Source organism: Gopherus evgoodei, chromosome 4 (genome assembly GCF_007399415.2).
Source record: "Gopherus evgoodei ecotype Sinaloan lineage chromosome 4, rGopEvg1_v1.p, whole genome shotgun sequence".
NCBI lineage: Eukaryota > Metazoa > Chordata > Testudines > Testudinidae > Gopherus > Gopherus evgoodei.
The window spans coordinates 40,554,101-40,568,951 of NC_044325.1; the positions used below are offsets into that span (position 1 = coordinate 40,554,101).

At 43.9% G+C, this 14,851-nt stretch overlaps 1 protein-coding gene across 1 annotated transcript in view; it reads left to right on the forward strand.

Moving 5' to 3' along the window:
- The first annotated feature begins 441 nt into the window (after positions 1–441).
- Positions 442–14,851, forward strand: part of CEP128 (centrosomal protein 128) — a 407,170-nt gene continuing 392,760 nt past the window's right edge. The window contains 1 exon segment of the mRNA XM_030558988.1: positions 442–580. The gene's annotated coding sequence lies outside the window, so the exon portion shown is untranslated.

Here is a 14,851-nt window from a genome sequence, read left to right on the forward strand (position 1 = left end):
TGCAGATGAGAAGTCTGGACAGCTCGCCTATGTTATAAATTACTCAAGTGCAAAAGTGTTTGCAGTTGAAAAATTTCTAGAAATTAATCACTAAAAACTATAATTAAAAAGAATACTGATTTGCATTTTAATGCCACTTTTCCAGTTACACTCCTCCCCCGAGTGTAATGTAGAGTCACCGTCAGGCTCAGGTCTTGCTGAGGCTGCTGTTCTCACATGCCTCCTTTCATGGATGGCTCTTTAAGCAACGGGTGTGGCTTGAGCTTCTAGCGATCGCCTCGGTTGGGCTTTCGGCGCGGACAGTTGCGCCTCAGGCGGGACCCAGCAGCGCACTCGCAAGGTCTTTCGGGAGTTGTAGTCCACTCAACCTTCCCCCATGATGGCGGCATCGGAGCTTGAGAACTACATGTCCCACAGTGCTATGCGTCGGGGCCCTGGCGCCCGGGAGGCCGCTGTCTCTCCCTGTGGCAAGGCGGCTAGTTCAAGTTGCCATAGCGGCGAGGTGGGGAGGAAGCTGAGCAGAGTTGGGCGGTTGGAGCCGGCAGGGTGGGAGTGCCCTGATGCTGAGGTCTCTCGCGAGGTGAGGAGAGGGCTTGGCCCCTGGCTTATTGGGCCTGGGTGGCTCCGGAGTAGGACCCGGGGGCGGGGGCCAAGTGGCCGGAGCCCAGGGGAGCTGCTGGGAGCCACTGTAGGGGCTGGGCCCCGGGAGGGCCTGTGGGACAGTGTATAGGGGCGGTGTCTGTCCTGTGGGGAACTGCAGTGTTGTGTTTAGAAAGCTGGCATTGAGCTGCACAGAGGAAACCACAGTTGCCAGCTTTCACGGGGTAAATAAGCACCCTGACTTTCACGATAAGCTAAAAATCAAGGTAATCCAAAATAAGGCCAAAACAAGCCAGTCCTTAAGAACCCCAACCCTCTCTGTGTCTAGATCTCCCCGGCATGCAATCTGGGAATATATTGGGCCCATTATGTGCACCGCCTTTCCCCTGCTTGCTCAGAGCAGACTGGAAAAAAAAAAAAAAGAGAGAAGCCAAACAAGCAATAAATTACATGCCAAAAACTAGCCAGTAAGCAACTCACAAGCCAATTAAGCCGAAAACAAACTTAATTTCTGTGGTTTTTTTTTTTTTTTTGGTGGGTTTGCCATGTCTGGAGGAAATGTTCTACCCTGGTGTCAAAAGATACAGCGTCTGTGTGTTGGGTAATGGAATGAAATAGGCAGAACCCAAACTTTAAGTGCTACCAATATGCTTAGGCTTGGTCAGAGCACATAAATGATAGTATCATACACCCCTTTGTCCCCACAAAGAGTTTACAACAGGGATTGGCAACCTTTGGCATGTGGCTCCCCAGGGTAAGCACCCTGGCGGGCCGGGCTGGTTGTTTACCTGCTGCATGCCCAGGTTCGGCCGATCGCGGCTCCCACTGGTGGCGGTTTGCCACTCAAGGACAATTGGGGTGGCGGGAAGCAGCGGCCAGTGCATCCCTCAGCCTGCGCTCCTTCCTGCAGCCCCCATTGGCCTGGGATGGTGAACCGCGGCCAGCGGGAGCCACGATCGGCTGAACTTGCATGTGCGGCAGGTAAACAAACTGGTGGAGGAAGAGAGAGACGGAAAAGGGGCGGCTAGCTTCAAGAAACATTTTGGCAAATATCTCTTCTGGCTTTCATCCTGTTTCAGCATATATTTGTACTCTTAATTACCTTGTTTTTTAGTAATTTTTATAAGTATTCTCATTGGGGAGTTGAAATTAGAGACTATCATAACCATATTAAAAATTAGGATGTCAGTTCTACAAACAATGAATCTCTTTTAAGCATGAAAGTGCTTGCACTTCCTCTTAGCACGCTTATTTGAATAAAGAGGAAGCTTGAAAGCTATATGAAAATCTAGTAGAAAATTGTTTTTCTGTCAGATGAAATGTCCTCCTTCAGTCACTTTTTGTTTATTTAGCACTTTATTTACTAGTCTCCTTTCAGCATTGCAGTCATTGCATTTTTTAGCAAACCTCTTGTTGGACAGCTAAAAATAAATTGCTTAACTGTCTATGTGGTAAATCTTCATTTCTTTTATGCTACTTCTAGGGTTGTTTCTTTTTTCTTGACTTCATTTGGTGGAGACACTTACTGGAACTTTAGTTTGTTTTTAGCAAATTAACTGCAGTGCTGTTCAGCATTACTTTTATTTCGGAGTTTAAAAATTCAGTAAAAATAAAACAACTACGCTGTTGGAAAAAGCTTCTGTGCCAGTTTAAATATCTGAGTCAAAGAACCCAAAGGTGCCTGTCCCAGGGCACTTAGGCAAGGTATAATTTCTGCTCCACTCTGTCCGAGTCTCTCCTCCCTTCCCATTCAAAAAGGTACATTGCAAGAGGAAAGTCAGCTGCTTATAAGGACTGGCAGGAATCAGGGCACCAAGTGTTACTTTTTGTTTAGAAACAATCTTGCTTATAGAAGTTAGAGGTAGAAAAGATCTTACTCACAGGAGAATTCTGTGCAAAACATTTAAAAACTCTGCTCATAATATTTTAAAATTCTGCAAAATTCTGTGTATTTTATTTATCAAAATAACACAATATAATCGCTCCAGTTTCAATTATTTTGGTAATTTATTTAAAAATACCTGTCAGCAAGTATGTCTGTAACAATACAGACAACAAAAAAAGATTCAGGATCTGTTTTTTGACAAACAGTTTCCCTACTAGGCATATTAATACAAAACTTTGAGTAATCATTCATTTAAGCTACAACACAGAAATGTATGCCTACATCTCTCAGAAGCAGTGCAAAGGCTTGGAGGAGTCAGGGGTAATGGTTGAGCTAAGGGAGAGTGAAGTAATTGCAGGGAATGAGCCTGGGAGTGAATCTGGTGGTTTGTTGGGTGTACTTGGGAGAAGTTTGGAACAGGGTTTTTTTAGGGGGAAGGGATTGTTAGGCAGTTGGGGAGCCTCCCCCATGCAGAACTTGTCTGACCCCTAGCCTCTTCCATTCAGTCAAGCACATCTGCACCTATCACCATGTGTCCCTGCATCCCCCTTCTGTCCCATCCCCATGTGTCCTTGCACCCAGACTCAGCCACTCCTTACCTCCATCCTCATGTGGTCCAGCACCCCAACTGAGCAACCCTTTGCCCAACCCCATCCCCATCTCCATCCCCACATGGCCCTGCACTCCCCCTCCCATTCAGCCCTGCTCCAGTCTTTCTGCCCCTCTAGCCCTTGTGAACTCAGGTCTTTGACGCTCCCTACCCCCCAGCAGTCCTGTGTGCCCCATTCTGTGTCCCATCCTCCTCTCCCCATCCTGTTCCTCCTCACTTAGCCCCATGGGCAGGGCACTGTGAGGAACGCACCCTCTCCTCTTCCCTATCGCTGGCTGCTACTGCCGGTGAGCAGGTTGCTCTCTGTTCTGGTGCCACAGCAGCCCCTGGGTGGTGAAAGGTGTAACTTTAATGCCTCTCTGGCAGAATATATTTTCTACAGAGGAAAAAAAAATCTGCTGGGGAAATGAATTCTGCACTTGTGAAGTGGTGCAGAATTCCCACAGCAGTAAGATCTGTTAGATCATACAGTCCATTTCCCTGCTAATAAAATGTTTGTTCCCTTTTCACTTCGTAGTATTTTGTCCTGCCTAATTTTAAATATTTCAAATTATTGAATTTTTTCCACTAGCTGAGGAAAGGTGAGGAGATTACTACCTGAATGCTGACCCTTGACTGTAGTTGGGACTTTTTGTCTATCATATCAGCCTTTAGCTCAGTGATGCCCAAACTTTTCCTGTCACACCCCACCCCCCCTTACCAGTAATGGAATCTGTCCACATTCTTACCCCCCTCTTCCCTCTATTACTGAGCAACCAAGGCTTCCTCAGCTTGCGCTGAAGGTGGAGCCGGGGGCAGAACTGGGGATGGAGGAGAGCTGTGGCTGGGTCCAGAGCTGGGTTGGGGTGCAGCTGGGTGTGAAGCAGAGCTGCAGCTGGGGTGAAGCGGGGCTGGGGTGGAGCAGGGCTTGGTGTCACTCCTTTCCCCACCCACTGTGGGAGCTGAGCTGTTTGAGGACCACTGCTTTGGCTGGTATGTTGTTGATAAACTTAAAGCCTCCCCATAGGGATTGCCATACCAATGGCCTGTCTAGTTGAAGATCCCTTCTCAGATATCTGTCAGTACCAGATAGTTCAGAGGAAAATGAAGAAAATTAAGTGGGCAATTATGGAATAACCTGCCCATGAGGGAATTTTCTTCCTTTCACCATCCTTTTAGAAGTTGGCATATGCCCTTAAGTAAGAGTGCTTATATTCCTTACAGACTTGTTTTGTTATTTCTATCTAATGTATCTGTGGATGTTCTCGTTAGCCATATGATTATTCAGTTCTCCTTTTCTGAATTGCCTGATATGTTGTGGCAAGGAGTGCTGTGCTTGTTTCTTGTACTTATTTAGGCCATGTCTATATGTACAGTGGTGCAGCTCTACTGGTACAGCTATACCAATGGAGCGCGTGTGGTGAAAATGCTCTGTGCCAACAGGAGCGGCGTAAGCTATGTCGGTGTTAGAAGTTCTCCTGCAGACATAAGCATTTATGTTCACAGCTCTATGTCAGTGTAACATATGTCGCTAGGGTGTGTGGAATATTCACTCTTCTGAATGACATAAATTTTGCCAATATAGGCTGTAGTGTAGACATAGTCTTAGGTGAGTACTGTGTGAATATTTAATATACTAATGCATTTGTGCAAGACTAGTGTGGCATGAACTACTGTGGTGTGTATGTGTATGGGGGGGTTGTTACTTCAATAGGTAGAAATTAGTAGCTTAATTACACTAAAGTGATGTCTACACTATAAGATAAGGGGATGATTTCTCTGCTTGTGTACACATACTTATTTGTTCTAGCATGGATATAAATAGCAGTGTAATCATGGGAGGGCAGGTAGTGGCAGCGGATGCATGACTGAGCTGTGCAGAGACAAACCTGCCTGAAACCAGTGGATATGTACTTGACACATCTCAGCTGTGCCTCTGCTGCAGCTGCGCTGTTATTGATATTTGTGCTAGCTCTCATTGAGCTACCACAAGTATGTGTACACCAGCAGAGTAATCTGCCTCCTGGCTCATAGTGTAGGTATAGCCTAAATGAATATGGGAACATAGTTTCTCTTCATCCTCTCCCCCCCAGTCCTCCTTGAAGGAATGCTGTCAAATGACCCTTAAAATATTTCCAACATTGTCTCTTGATTCCCTCCAATCCATCCTGCCCTTAGGTGTTCTTAAAATTAGATAGTTTTAGAGTTTTAGAAAAGTAATTTTCCCTAGCATTGAAGATAAACAATCAGAGCTGCTATTATTTTTGGACCAAGATATTGGAAATGAATGTGATGGTGGAGAAAGAAGAACATGGGGCAAGAATTAGGCTCTGTTAACTTGCACCTCTGCAGCCAGGGAAGCTCCACTGAGGTGAAAGGCTAAATTTTTCTAGTTATCTTATAGGATATTTCTGTTCTGTATAACAGTCCTTTTGAGCCAAATGGAAAACATGCTTATTTGATCTTGCATTCCCAAATAACAATAAATAGCACATCATATGTACTTAAAAATAATAAAGAAAACAATTCTAATCACATGCATCTCTTTCCCCTCTGGAAGGGAAGAGCAAATAAATTACATGTGGCAAACACAGATCAAATAGGATTTGTATTAAACAGGCAGCTGTCAGATAATGCTCTGAATTTTAGACCTGATCTTTTTACTCTTACCAATGAGCCCCATCTATTTTTGTCACTCGATGCAGAAAAAGCTTGTGGCAGAGTAAACTGACAGTTCTTAAAAGATACTTTATATACATTTGGCTTAGGCCGTGAATTTCAAAATTGGATTTCCATCTTGTATTCCAAACCATATACTGCTGTAAGAGTAAAAGGATATCAGAAAAAAATTCTCCTCCTTTAGATGCATACACCATGGATTCCCATTGTCTCATGTTCTTTTTGCCAGGGTAATGGAGTAATTCATCTTCTAGTTGATAAGAAATAATCCTTGTATAAGGAGAATTACAAAAAGAAACAGGGAACACAAATTAGCCTTACCCAGATGATGTCATGGTATTTGTTATGAATCCAGCTCACACACTACTAGATTTGAAAGAGAAAATTTTAAAATTTTTCAAAGTGTCAGGATTTAGTATAAACTATGCCAAGTGAGACCTCTTGGGCATAGGTATGGGCTATGATCTACTGAAAGATATAAAAGATAAATACGAACACAAAGGGGTAGCTACTTCAGTAAGATATCTGGCAATCCACATTTCTGAAAGATGGCAAAACTTATATGATTATATGCTTTTGATTAAAAATATCAAGAGATCTGAAAAATTGGTCAAAATATGAATTGTATCAGTTAAGGTGAATATTTTACCCTGAATTAACTTCCTTTTCCAAATGCTCCTGGTTTTAGTCCCTGGGAATTTGTTAAATCAGTGATAATCCATGATAAACAAATTCATTTGGGCAGATAAGAAATCCAGCGTTAACCAATCTGCTTTACAAAGGCTGTGGCAAAGGAAGGATTGGCTCTAGCAAACATTAAACACTGTTATCAAGCTAGTCAGATCACAAACCTGATGTACTGTATCATACTAAACACTAATCAGGACTGGCTAGAGATAGAACAAGCTCATTATTGTGCAATCAAAGTACACATGATTCCCGTGGATAAAGAAATCCTATAGGCCAAAATCAGTATATAGCCGCCCTTTTATGAAAGCAACAATAGAAACTTGGGGTAGCTTTCTAAATAATTTAAGTTCATACCCCTTATCTCTTGTAACCTCAATAAAAACCTGGAAGTTTTAACATTTGGGAACTTACCGGTACTGGTACTTACTAGTAAAAGACACCAAAATTCCAGTATATAAATACCTGCAATTGAGACTTTTCAACCCATCCCTATGAAAAAGCAAACCTAAGCAGAAAATTGATGCAATTTGAAAAACTACATCCACAAAACACAAAGGTTTACTTCCCATTCTGTACAAAGTAATCTCTGTTACTTACAGGAAACAACTATGTTCATGAAAAGATGAAAAATTGGTGTAGGAATAGATGCCAAAACTGAGGAATGGGAGAACATACGGAGCAATGGTCCCCACACCTTAATGAACACATTAATAAAAGAAAACCTTGTTACCATTTTTTATCAATGTTACCTAGCTCCTCTTAAAATTAAGCAAATTTATGGTGCAGGGATGGGTAAATGCTGAAGAAAATGTAATGAAATGGAAGGATTTATCCACCTATGGTGGAAATGCCCCCAAATTAAGACATTTTGAAATGCAGTTGGATGCAGCATAAAGGAGATAACAGTGTCAGCTGTCACATATTTTTATTATCAGACATTAGTATTTTTATTAAATTGTCCTGAAAACTCTGCATCTTGCACAAGCTATGGAGAATTGATCATTTATCTATTAATTCCTGCTAAAATTACTATAGCAAGGTGGTGGAAGAAGAGTGAGTCTGCTAAATCTATTGATGAGTATAAAAAAAATCTGGAAAATTCTGGTAATAGAAGAATTAACTCAGTTTTTACAGGGGAGAAGGAAAAAAAGATAACTACTTAGAAACCTGCCAGAATGTTTTGGAGTTTGCTGAAGAGGGCAATGTCTGCCACCAAACCTGATGGTTTGAGAATTTTTTTGTGACTACCAAGGAAGGGAAAAATCCTTTCAAACATAGTAAAAGTTAAACTCAAAATAAAGGCATTAAAATAGGAAGAAGATGGAGAAAATCTTAATATTGTAGAGTTTTTGATTGGATAGCTAATAAATAGATTACACATCTCAATGTCAGAAAAACAGAAATTTGGACCTAAATATGAGATGAAAGACTTTAATTGACACTGAACTGAAAGTACAGAAGAGAAAGATGAAGAGTAGAAAAGCATCAATGAATATATGTGATCAATATCACAAAGTTGAGGAAAATGACTAGTAACAGGTTTTGTCAGTACAACTTTACAGACTTCCATAGGCCAATCAATAACTGCGTAGGTGTGTGTATAATAATAAGTTTACCTCTGTTAAAATTTGTTTTACAATTTAATAAGATTTCTGTTATAAAAGAATGGATCTATTAACAAAATAAAAAAGAGAAGAGATCATATATGGTAGATATAAGCCCTTATAAACTTGTATTCTGTAAAATGTTCCCGTATTTGAACACAGCTGTGAAAAATCAAGTTTGCTGAAACAATACTGACCATGACTTTGTGATCAGTGTAGACTAGTAAATCTTTCTGAGCACCGTTTCAGCTAATTGTGATTAAGTCCTAGAATGTAAGGTTGAATGTGGTTTTGTTCTAGTGTATACTAATTGCAAATTTGTGATTAGTATAGTTTTGGTGTCAACAGTTTTCAAACAGTGAAATTTTTGTAGCAATATGTTTATCCTTCTTTGGAAGGTGCTTAGATACCATGGTAACCTGGTGTATAAAAACCAAAATAGCACAGAGATTGGTGAGTGAATTTTCCCCACCTACTAGAGGCAGAGATTGGATTGCCCTGTGACTTTAAGGCTGCATGAAATTGTGGCTTCTCAGGTGGTCATATGTATTACTTATGACTAACACCAGTCCTGTAAACAAAGCTATTCATGTGCACTGCGGTAATTGTAGTACACCTCTACCCCGATATAACGCTGTCTTCAGGAGCTAAAAAATCTTACCTCCTCATAGGGGAAACCGCGTTATATTGAACTTGCTTTGATCTGCCGGAGCGCACAGCCGTGCCCCCCAAAGTGCTGCTTTACCGCATTATATCCAAATTCATGTTATATTGGGGTAGAGGTGTATATGCAGTCTTGATCCTACTCCAGTTGATATCAATAAAATAAGATTGAGCCCTGTGTAAGAGCTACTTAATTTGCAAGATTTGCGGGTAATAAGGTTGTATGTGTAGATTTTAAAAAATATCTTTCTGCAACAATTATTTGTGGGTTTTTATTCAGACTAGTTTGGGTGGAATCCAGAGGATAAGACTATACACCTTTCAAGATAAGTATATTTTCCAGGTTAACTTGACACATGCAGTGTCTGTTGGTTAACTGTGTGCACACCCTGGACAGAATTGCATATAGCTGTCTTGAAGGCTGGTTATGAAGCTTACAGTGATAGAGATTTGTTTTTAAATAAATTATATGGTAGTGACCATAACCTGCTCAGAAGATACTAACCTGTCACGGTAGGAAAGAATTCATTCTTGTTGCTTTCTCCATCTAAGCCTCAACAGTATTCTGACCACTGTGCTATATGTTATAGATAATACTAAGATTTTATCATGGTTATTTTTAGTAAAAGACATGGGCAGTAAACAAAAATTCATGGAGCCTGGACCTGTCTGTTACTTTGCTAAAAATATCCAGGGGGCAGGGCTAGGTATGGGAGAGGAATGGAGTCCCATGGCAAGGGGACCAACTGGCCGAGCCCTCTGCCATGGTGGGGGGGCATAGCCCAGACTCTAGTGGCCTCAGAGGAGCACGCAGCCACGGGAGACACATAATCCCGCTCCAGAGCTGGCCCAGCTACATAACATGGGTGTCCGGCCCCAACTGCAGCCCCCTTCAAGCCCAGGCTGCAACGGGATGGGGGCACACGGCCCTGGAAGGTGCAAGGGGGGGGCGTGTGGCCCCAGCTGTAGCCCCTGGAGAAAGCTATGGGGCTGGGGCATGCGGCCCTGCCAAACCCCCACCAAGCCCAGGACTTGGGACACCGTGGGGTTGGGGTGGACGGCTCCGGTTGCAGCCCTCGCCACGCCTACAGGGCTGGGGTGCATGGACTCTGCCAAGCCCAGGACACTGCGGGGCTAGGGCGCATGGCCCCGGCTGCAGCCCCCAGCAGAAGCTGCGAGGCTGAGGTGCACAGTCTCGGCTGCAGCCCCCAGCCAAGCCTGGGACCCTGTGGGCCTGGGCGCATGTCCCCCGCCAAGTCCAGGAGTCACTCTGCGAGGCTGGATCGTGTGGCCCCAGCTGCAGCCTCTAGTGGAAACTGGGGGCTGAGGCACAGGGCCCCAGCTGCAGCCCCTGCCAAGCCTGGGAAGCCATGGGGCTGAGGCGTGCGGGCCCTGGCAGAAGCCATGGAGCTGGGGCTGGGGCTGCAGGGTTCTGGTTCCAGCCAGCCTCAGCAGGGCAGGCGCACGCAGTCCTGCGTCCTCATGAAGCCCTAGAAGTCGTGGAGGTCTGGTAAAATCACGGATTCCGTGACTAAATCATAGCCTTAGTTATAGATTTTTTTTATGTGCCTTTAATTTATTGATATCAGGTATTGCTTTAAGTCTCTTTTTTCCCTCCATCAAACTAGATTTTTCCCTTGCCCCCTGTTTTTGGTACTGTTTTTTTTTTTTTTGCACTTTTTTGCTTCCTATTATGTCTGCAGATTGCTTCCAATCATTGAACAGTGGTGAAGGGATAAGAAGGCACACTTGTTCCTTTTCAACACTGAGGAAGTATATCTATTCATAACCTGAGATTGGCTACGTAACTTTTTGTGCCTCAGTTTCCCCATCTGTAAAATCATCACAGCTATCTTGCTAGGCTTAATTACTGTTTTTAAAGTGCTTCAACATACTTGATGAAAGTTGCTGTGGAAGTACAATGTGTCATTGGTCTCCAAAATATATTTAGTTTTCAGTGTACTTGGAAGAAGAATTCTAAAAGTGCCTCTTGCTTAGCAAAATGTAGAGCTGTTGTGGTACTGGGCCAGCCTTGTAAAATGACTTTTGTCGTGAATAGTGTCCTTAGGAGTATTAAGTACAGAAGAATCTGTTTGAAGCTAAAATCAACAAATGTATTTAATTAACGTTATTAGTTTGGAGCTGTTTACTTGGAGATAGAAAGTCACAGCATTCAGAGATCCTAAGGGTATGTCTACAGTGCAATTAAAAACCTGTGACTGGCCTGTGTCAGCTGACTCGGGCTTTTGCGATTTGGGTTAAAGGGCTGTTTAATTGTAGTGTAGACATTCAGGCTTGGATTGGAGCCTGGGCTCTAACACTCTATGGGGGGACAGGGTCTAAGAGCTCGGGCTGCATCTCAAACTGGAACGTATACACTGCAGTTAAACAGCCTCTTAGCCCAAGCATGGCAAGCCCAAGTCAGCTGGCATGGGCCAGCTGCAAGTGTCTAACTGCAGTGTAGACATGCCTGAAATGTTTTCTTCTGAGGTGATTAACATGCAGGTAGCCAGTGTTTGTAACATATGACTCCCGTAGTTAACTCTTGTCTTATGTCATCTTGCAAATCATAATTTTAAATTTTCTGATGAATCAATGAGTTGCAGTTTTCCATACCTGCATTTATGTCGTTACAATGAAGATAATTCCCTTTAAGTCAAATAAAAAATCATGTGGACCTTGCAGGTTTCCAGCACACACTGTAGGTGTTTGTTACACTCTTGGACTCACCATATAGGGTTGTTTATCTTGGCTTGATGATAACTCACTAACATTAATGACATATCAATTTACTTTTGCAGAGGACTGCCTCATTTAATTTTATTAAGACTTTCCCATGAGTGTTCATGCCACTAAATACCAACTATTAGCATGGGATAAGGTAGGTAAGCATTATCTTTTATTGGATGAACTTTTGCAAGCTTTTGAGCTTAGCAGTACACTGCTTCAGGTATGGGGAAGGTAACCAGAGTGTCCAAGCTAAATACAAGCTGGAGCAAATTGTTAAGCGTAAGAGGTTCACACGTGCTGTAGATGACCACTTACAATGAAGTGGGCAAGTAAGAATTAACAGGCAGTAGAGTGTGTTACAAATCGTTGTAATGAGCCATAAAACCAGTATCTCAGTTAAGTCCATGGTTATGTCGACACTGGAATAGAAGACCCATGGCATGGCCTAGGTCAGCTGACTTGGGCTCAAAGGGCTTGAGCTGCAGATCTCAAAATTGTAGTGTAGTTGTTTGGGCTTGAGATGGAGTCCGGGCTTTGAGACACATCACTCTCATAGGGTTTCAGAGTGCGGACTGCAGCCTGAGCTCAAATGTTTACACTTCTTTTGAGACCTTCATCCCAAGACCCACGAGCCCAAGTCTTGACCTGGGCTCTGAAACTCAGTGCCACAGGTTTTTATTGCAGTGCAGAAGTACCCTTAGGGTATGTCTACACTACAAAATTAGGTTGAATTTATAGAAGTGGTTTTTTTTAGAAATCATTTTTATACAGTTGATTATGTGTGTCCCCGCACAAAATGCTCTAAGTGCATTAAGTTGTCGGACTGCCTCCACAGTACCGAGCCTAGTGTCGACTTCTGGAGTGTTGCACTGTGGGTAGCCATGAGAAGCTATCTCACAGTTCTCGCAGTCTCCGCTGCCTATTGGAATTCTAGGTTGAGATCACAGTGCCTGATGGGGCAAAAACAGTGTCGTGGGTGGTTCTGGGTACATGTCATCAAGCCCTTCTTTCCTTCCCTCTCTCCATGAAAGCAACAGCAGACAATCGTTTCACGCCTTTTTTCCTGGGTTACCTGTGCAGACGCCATACCACGGCAAACATGGAGCCCGCTCAGGTCACCGTACGTCTCCTGAGTGCTGGCAGACATGGGACTGCATTGCTACACAGCAGCAGCTCATTGCCTTTTGGCAGCAGATGGTGTATTACGACTGGTAACCATTGTCATTGTACTTCTGGGTGCTCTTTTAGCTGATCTCGGTGAGGTTGATCGGGGTGCCTGGGAAGACATGGGAGTGACTCAACCAGATCATTCCCAAGTCTTACTGCACCATCTTCTGCCGAGAACCCAGGAGATGACGGGCTAGCAGTCGTACTGCACCGTCTGCTGCCAGCCTAAGATGTGTAAGACAGGTGGAGTGTATCAAAACAAGAAATAGACCAGATTTGTTTTGTATTCATTTGTATTCATTTGCTCCCCCCTCCCTCCTTGAAATCAACGGCCTGCTAAACCCAGGGTTTTGAGTTCAATCCTTGAGGGGGCCATTCTGTATGATAGTTGTGTGTGTGTTTCTCCTTGATGTAAAGCCACCCACTTTGTTGATTTTAATTCCCTGTAAGCCATGTCGTTAGTCGCCCTTCCCTCCATCAGACCAATAGCAGACAATCGTTTCACGCCTTTTTTCAGTGCAGATACCATAGCACTGGGAACATGGAGCCCACTCAGATCACCACAGCAATTATGAGAACTGTAAACACCAAGCACATTGTCCTGCACTATATGCAGAACCAGAACCTGCAAAAGCGAAACCAGGTGAGGAGGCGATGGCAGTGCGGTGACGAGAGTGATGAGGACATAGACATGGACATAGACTTATCACATAGTACGGGCCCCAGCAGTGTGCATGTCATGGTGTTAATGGGGCAGGTTCATGCCGTGGAACACCGATTCTGGGCCCGGGAAACAAGCACAGACTGGTGGGACTGCATAGTGTTGCAGATCTGGGACGATTCCCAGTGGCTGCAAAACTTTTGTGTGCGTAAGGGCACTTTCATGGAATTTTGTGACTTGTTTTCCCCTGCCCTGAAGAGCCAGAATATCAAGATGAGAGCAGCCCTCACAGTTGAGAAGTGAGTGGCGATAACCCTGTGGAAGCTTGCAACGCCAGACAGCTACTGGTCAGTCGGGCATCAATTTGGAGTGGGCAAATCTACTGTGGGGGCTGCTGTGATCCAAGTAGCCAATGTAGTCAAAGAGCTGCTGATATCAAGAGTAATGATTCTGGGAAACGTGCAGGCCATAATGGATGGCTTTGCTGCAATGGGATTCCCTAACTGTGGTGAGGCTATAGATGGAACCCATATCCCTGTCTTGGCACTGGAGCACCAAGCCAGCAAGTACATAAACCGAAAGGGGTACTTTTCAGTGGTGCTGGAAGCACTGGTAGATCACAGGGGGTGTTTCACCAACATCAACGTGGGACGGCTGGGAAAGGCACATGACCCTCGCATCTTCAGGAACGCTGGTCTGTTTCAAAAGCTGCAGCAAGGGACTTTCTTCCCAGACTAGAAAATAACTGTTAGGGATGTTGAAATGCGTATAGTTATCCTTGGGGACCCAGCCTATCCCTTAATGCCATGGCTCGTGAAGCCATACACAGGCAGCCTGGACAGTAGTCAGGAGCTGTTCAACTATAGGCTGAGTAAGTGCAGAATGGTGGCAGAATGTGCATTTGGACGTTTAAGATCGCACTGGCACAGTTTACTGACTCGGATAGACCTCAGCGAAACTAATATTCCCATTATTATTACTGCTTGCTGTGCGCTCCGCAATATCTCTGAGAGTAAGGGGGAGACGTTTATGGCAGGGTGGGAGGTTGAGGCAAATTGCCTGGCTGCTGATTACGCGCAGCCAGACACCAGGGCAGTTAGAAGAGTACAGGAGGGCGCGGTGCGCTTTAGAGAAGCTTTGAAAACCAGTTTCATGACTGGCCAGGCTACGATGTGAAAGTTCTGTTTGTTTCTCCTTGATGAAACATCCCCCTCCCTGCCCTTGTTTCACTCTACTTCCCTGTACGCTAACCACCCTCCCCTCCCCCTTTACTGTGCTTTCCTGCACTCTGACATTGTCTGCCTCCACCCATTCTGCTGTGCTCTGTTAGTTTGGGAGCTCAGAGAACATTTCATCCTGAGTGTATTTTTTTTGCCTTCTAATCTTCGCTAGCCTCTGGGAAGGAGAAACATATGTAGCTGGTGGAGGAATAAAAAGGGAGAGTGGTAGTTAAAAAGCCACATTTTATTGAACAATAGGTCCACTCTTTCACGGTAAACCTTGCTGTTAAGATTACGTAGCACATCTGCTTTCATTACAAGGTCGCATTTTGATGGCTTTATCCCTCCCTGCATCGTGTGGCT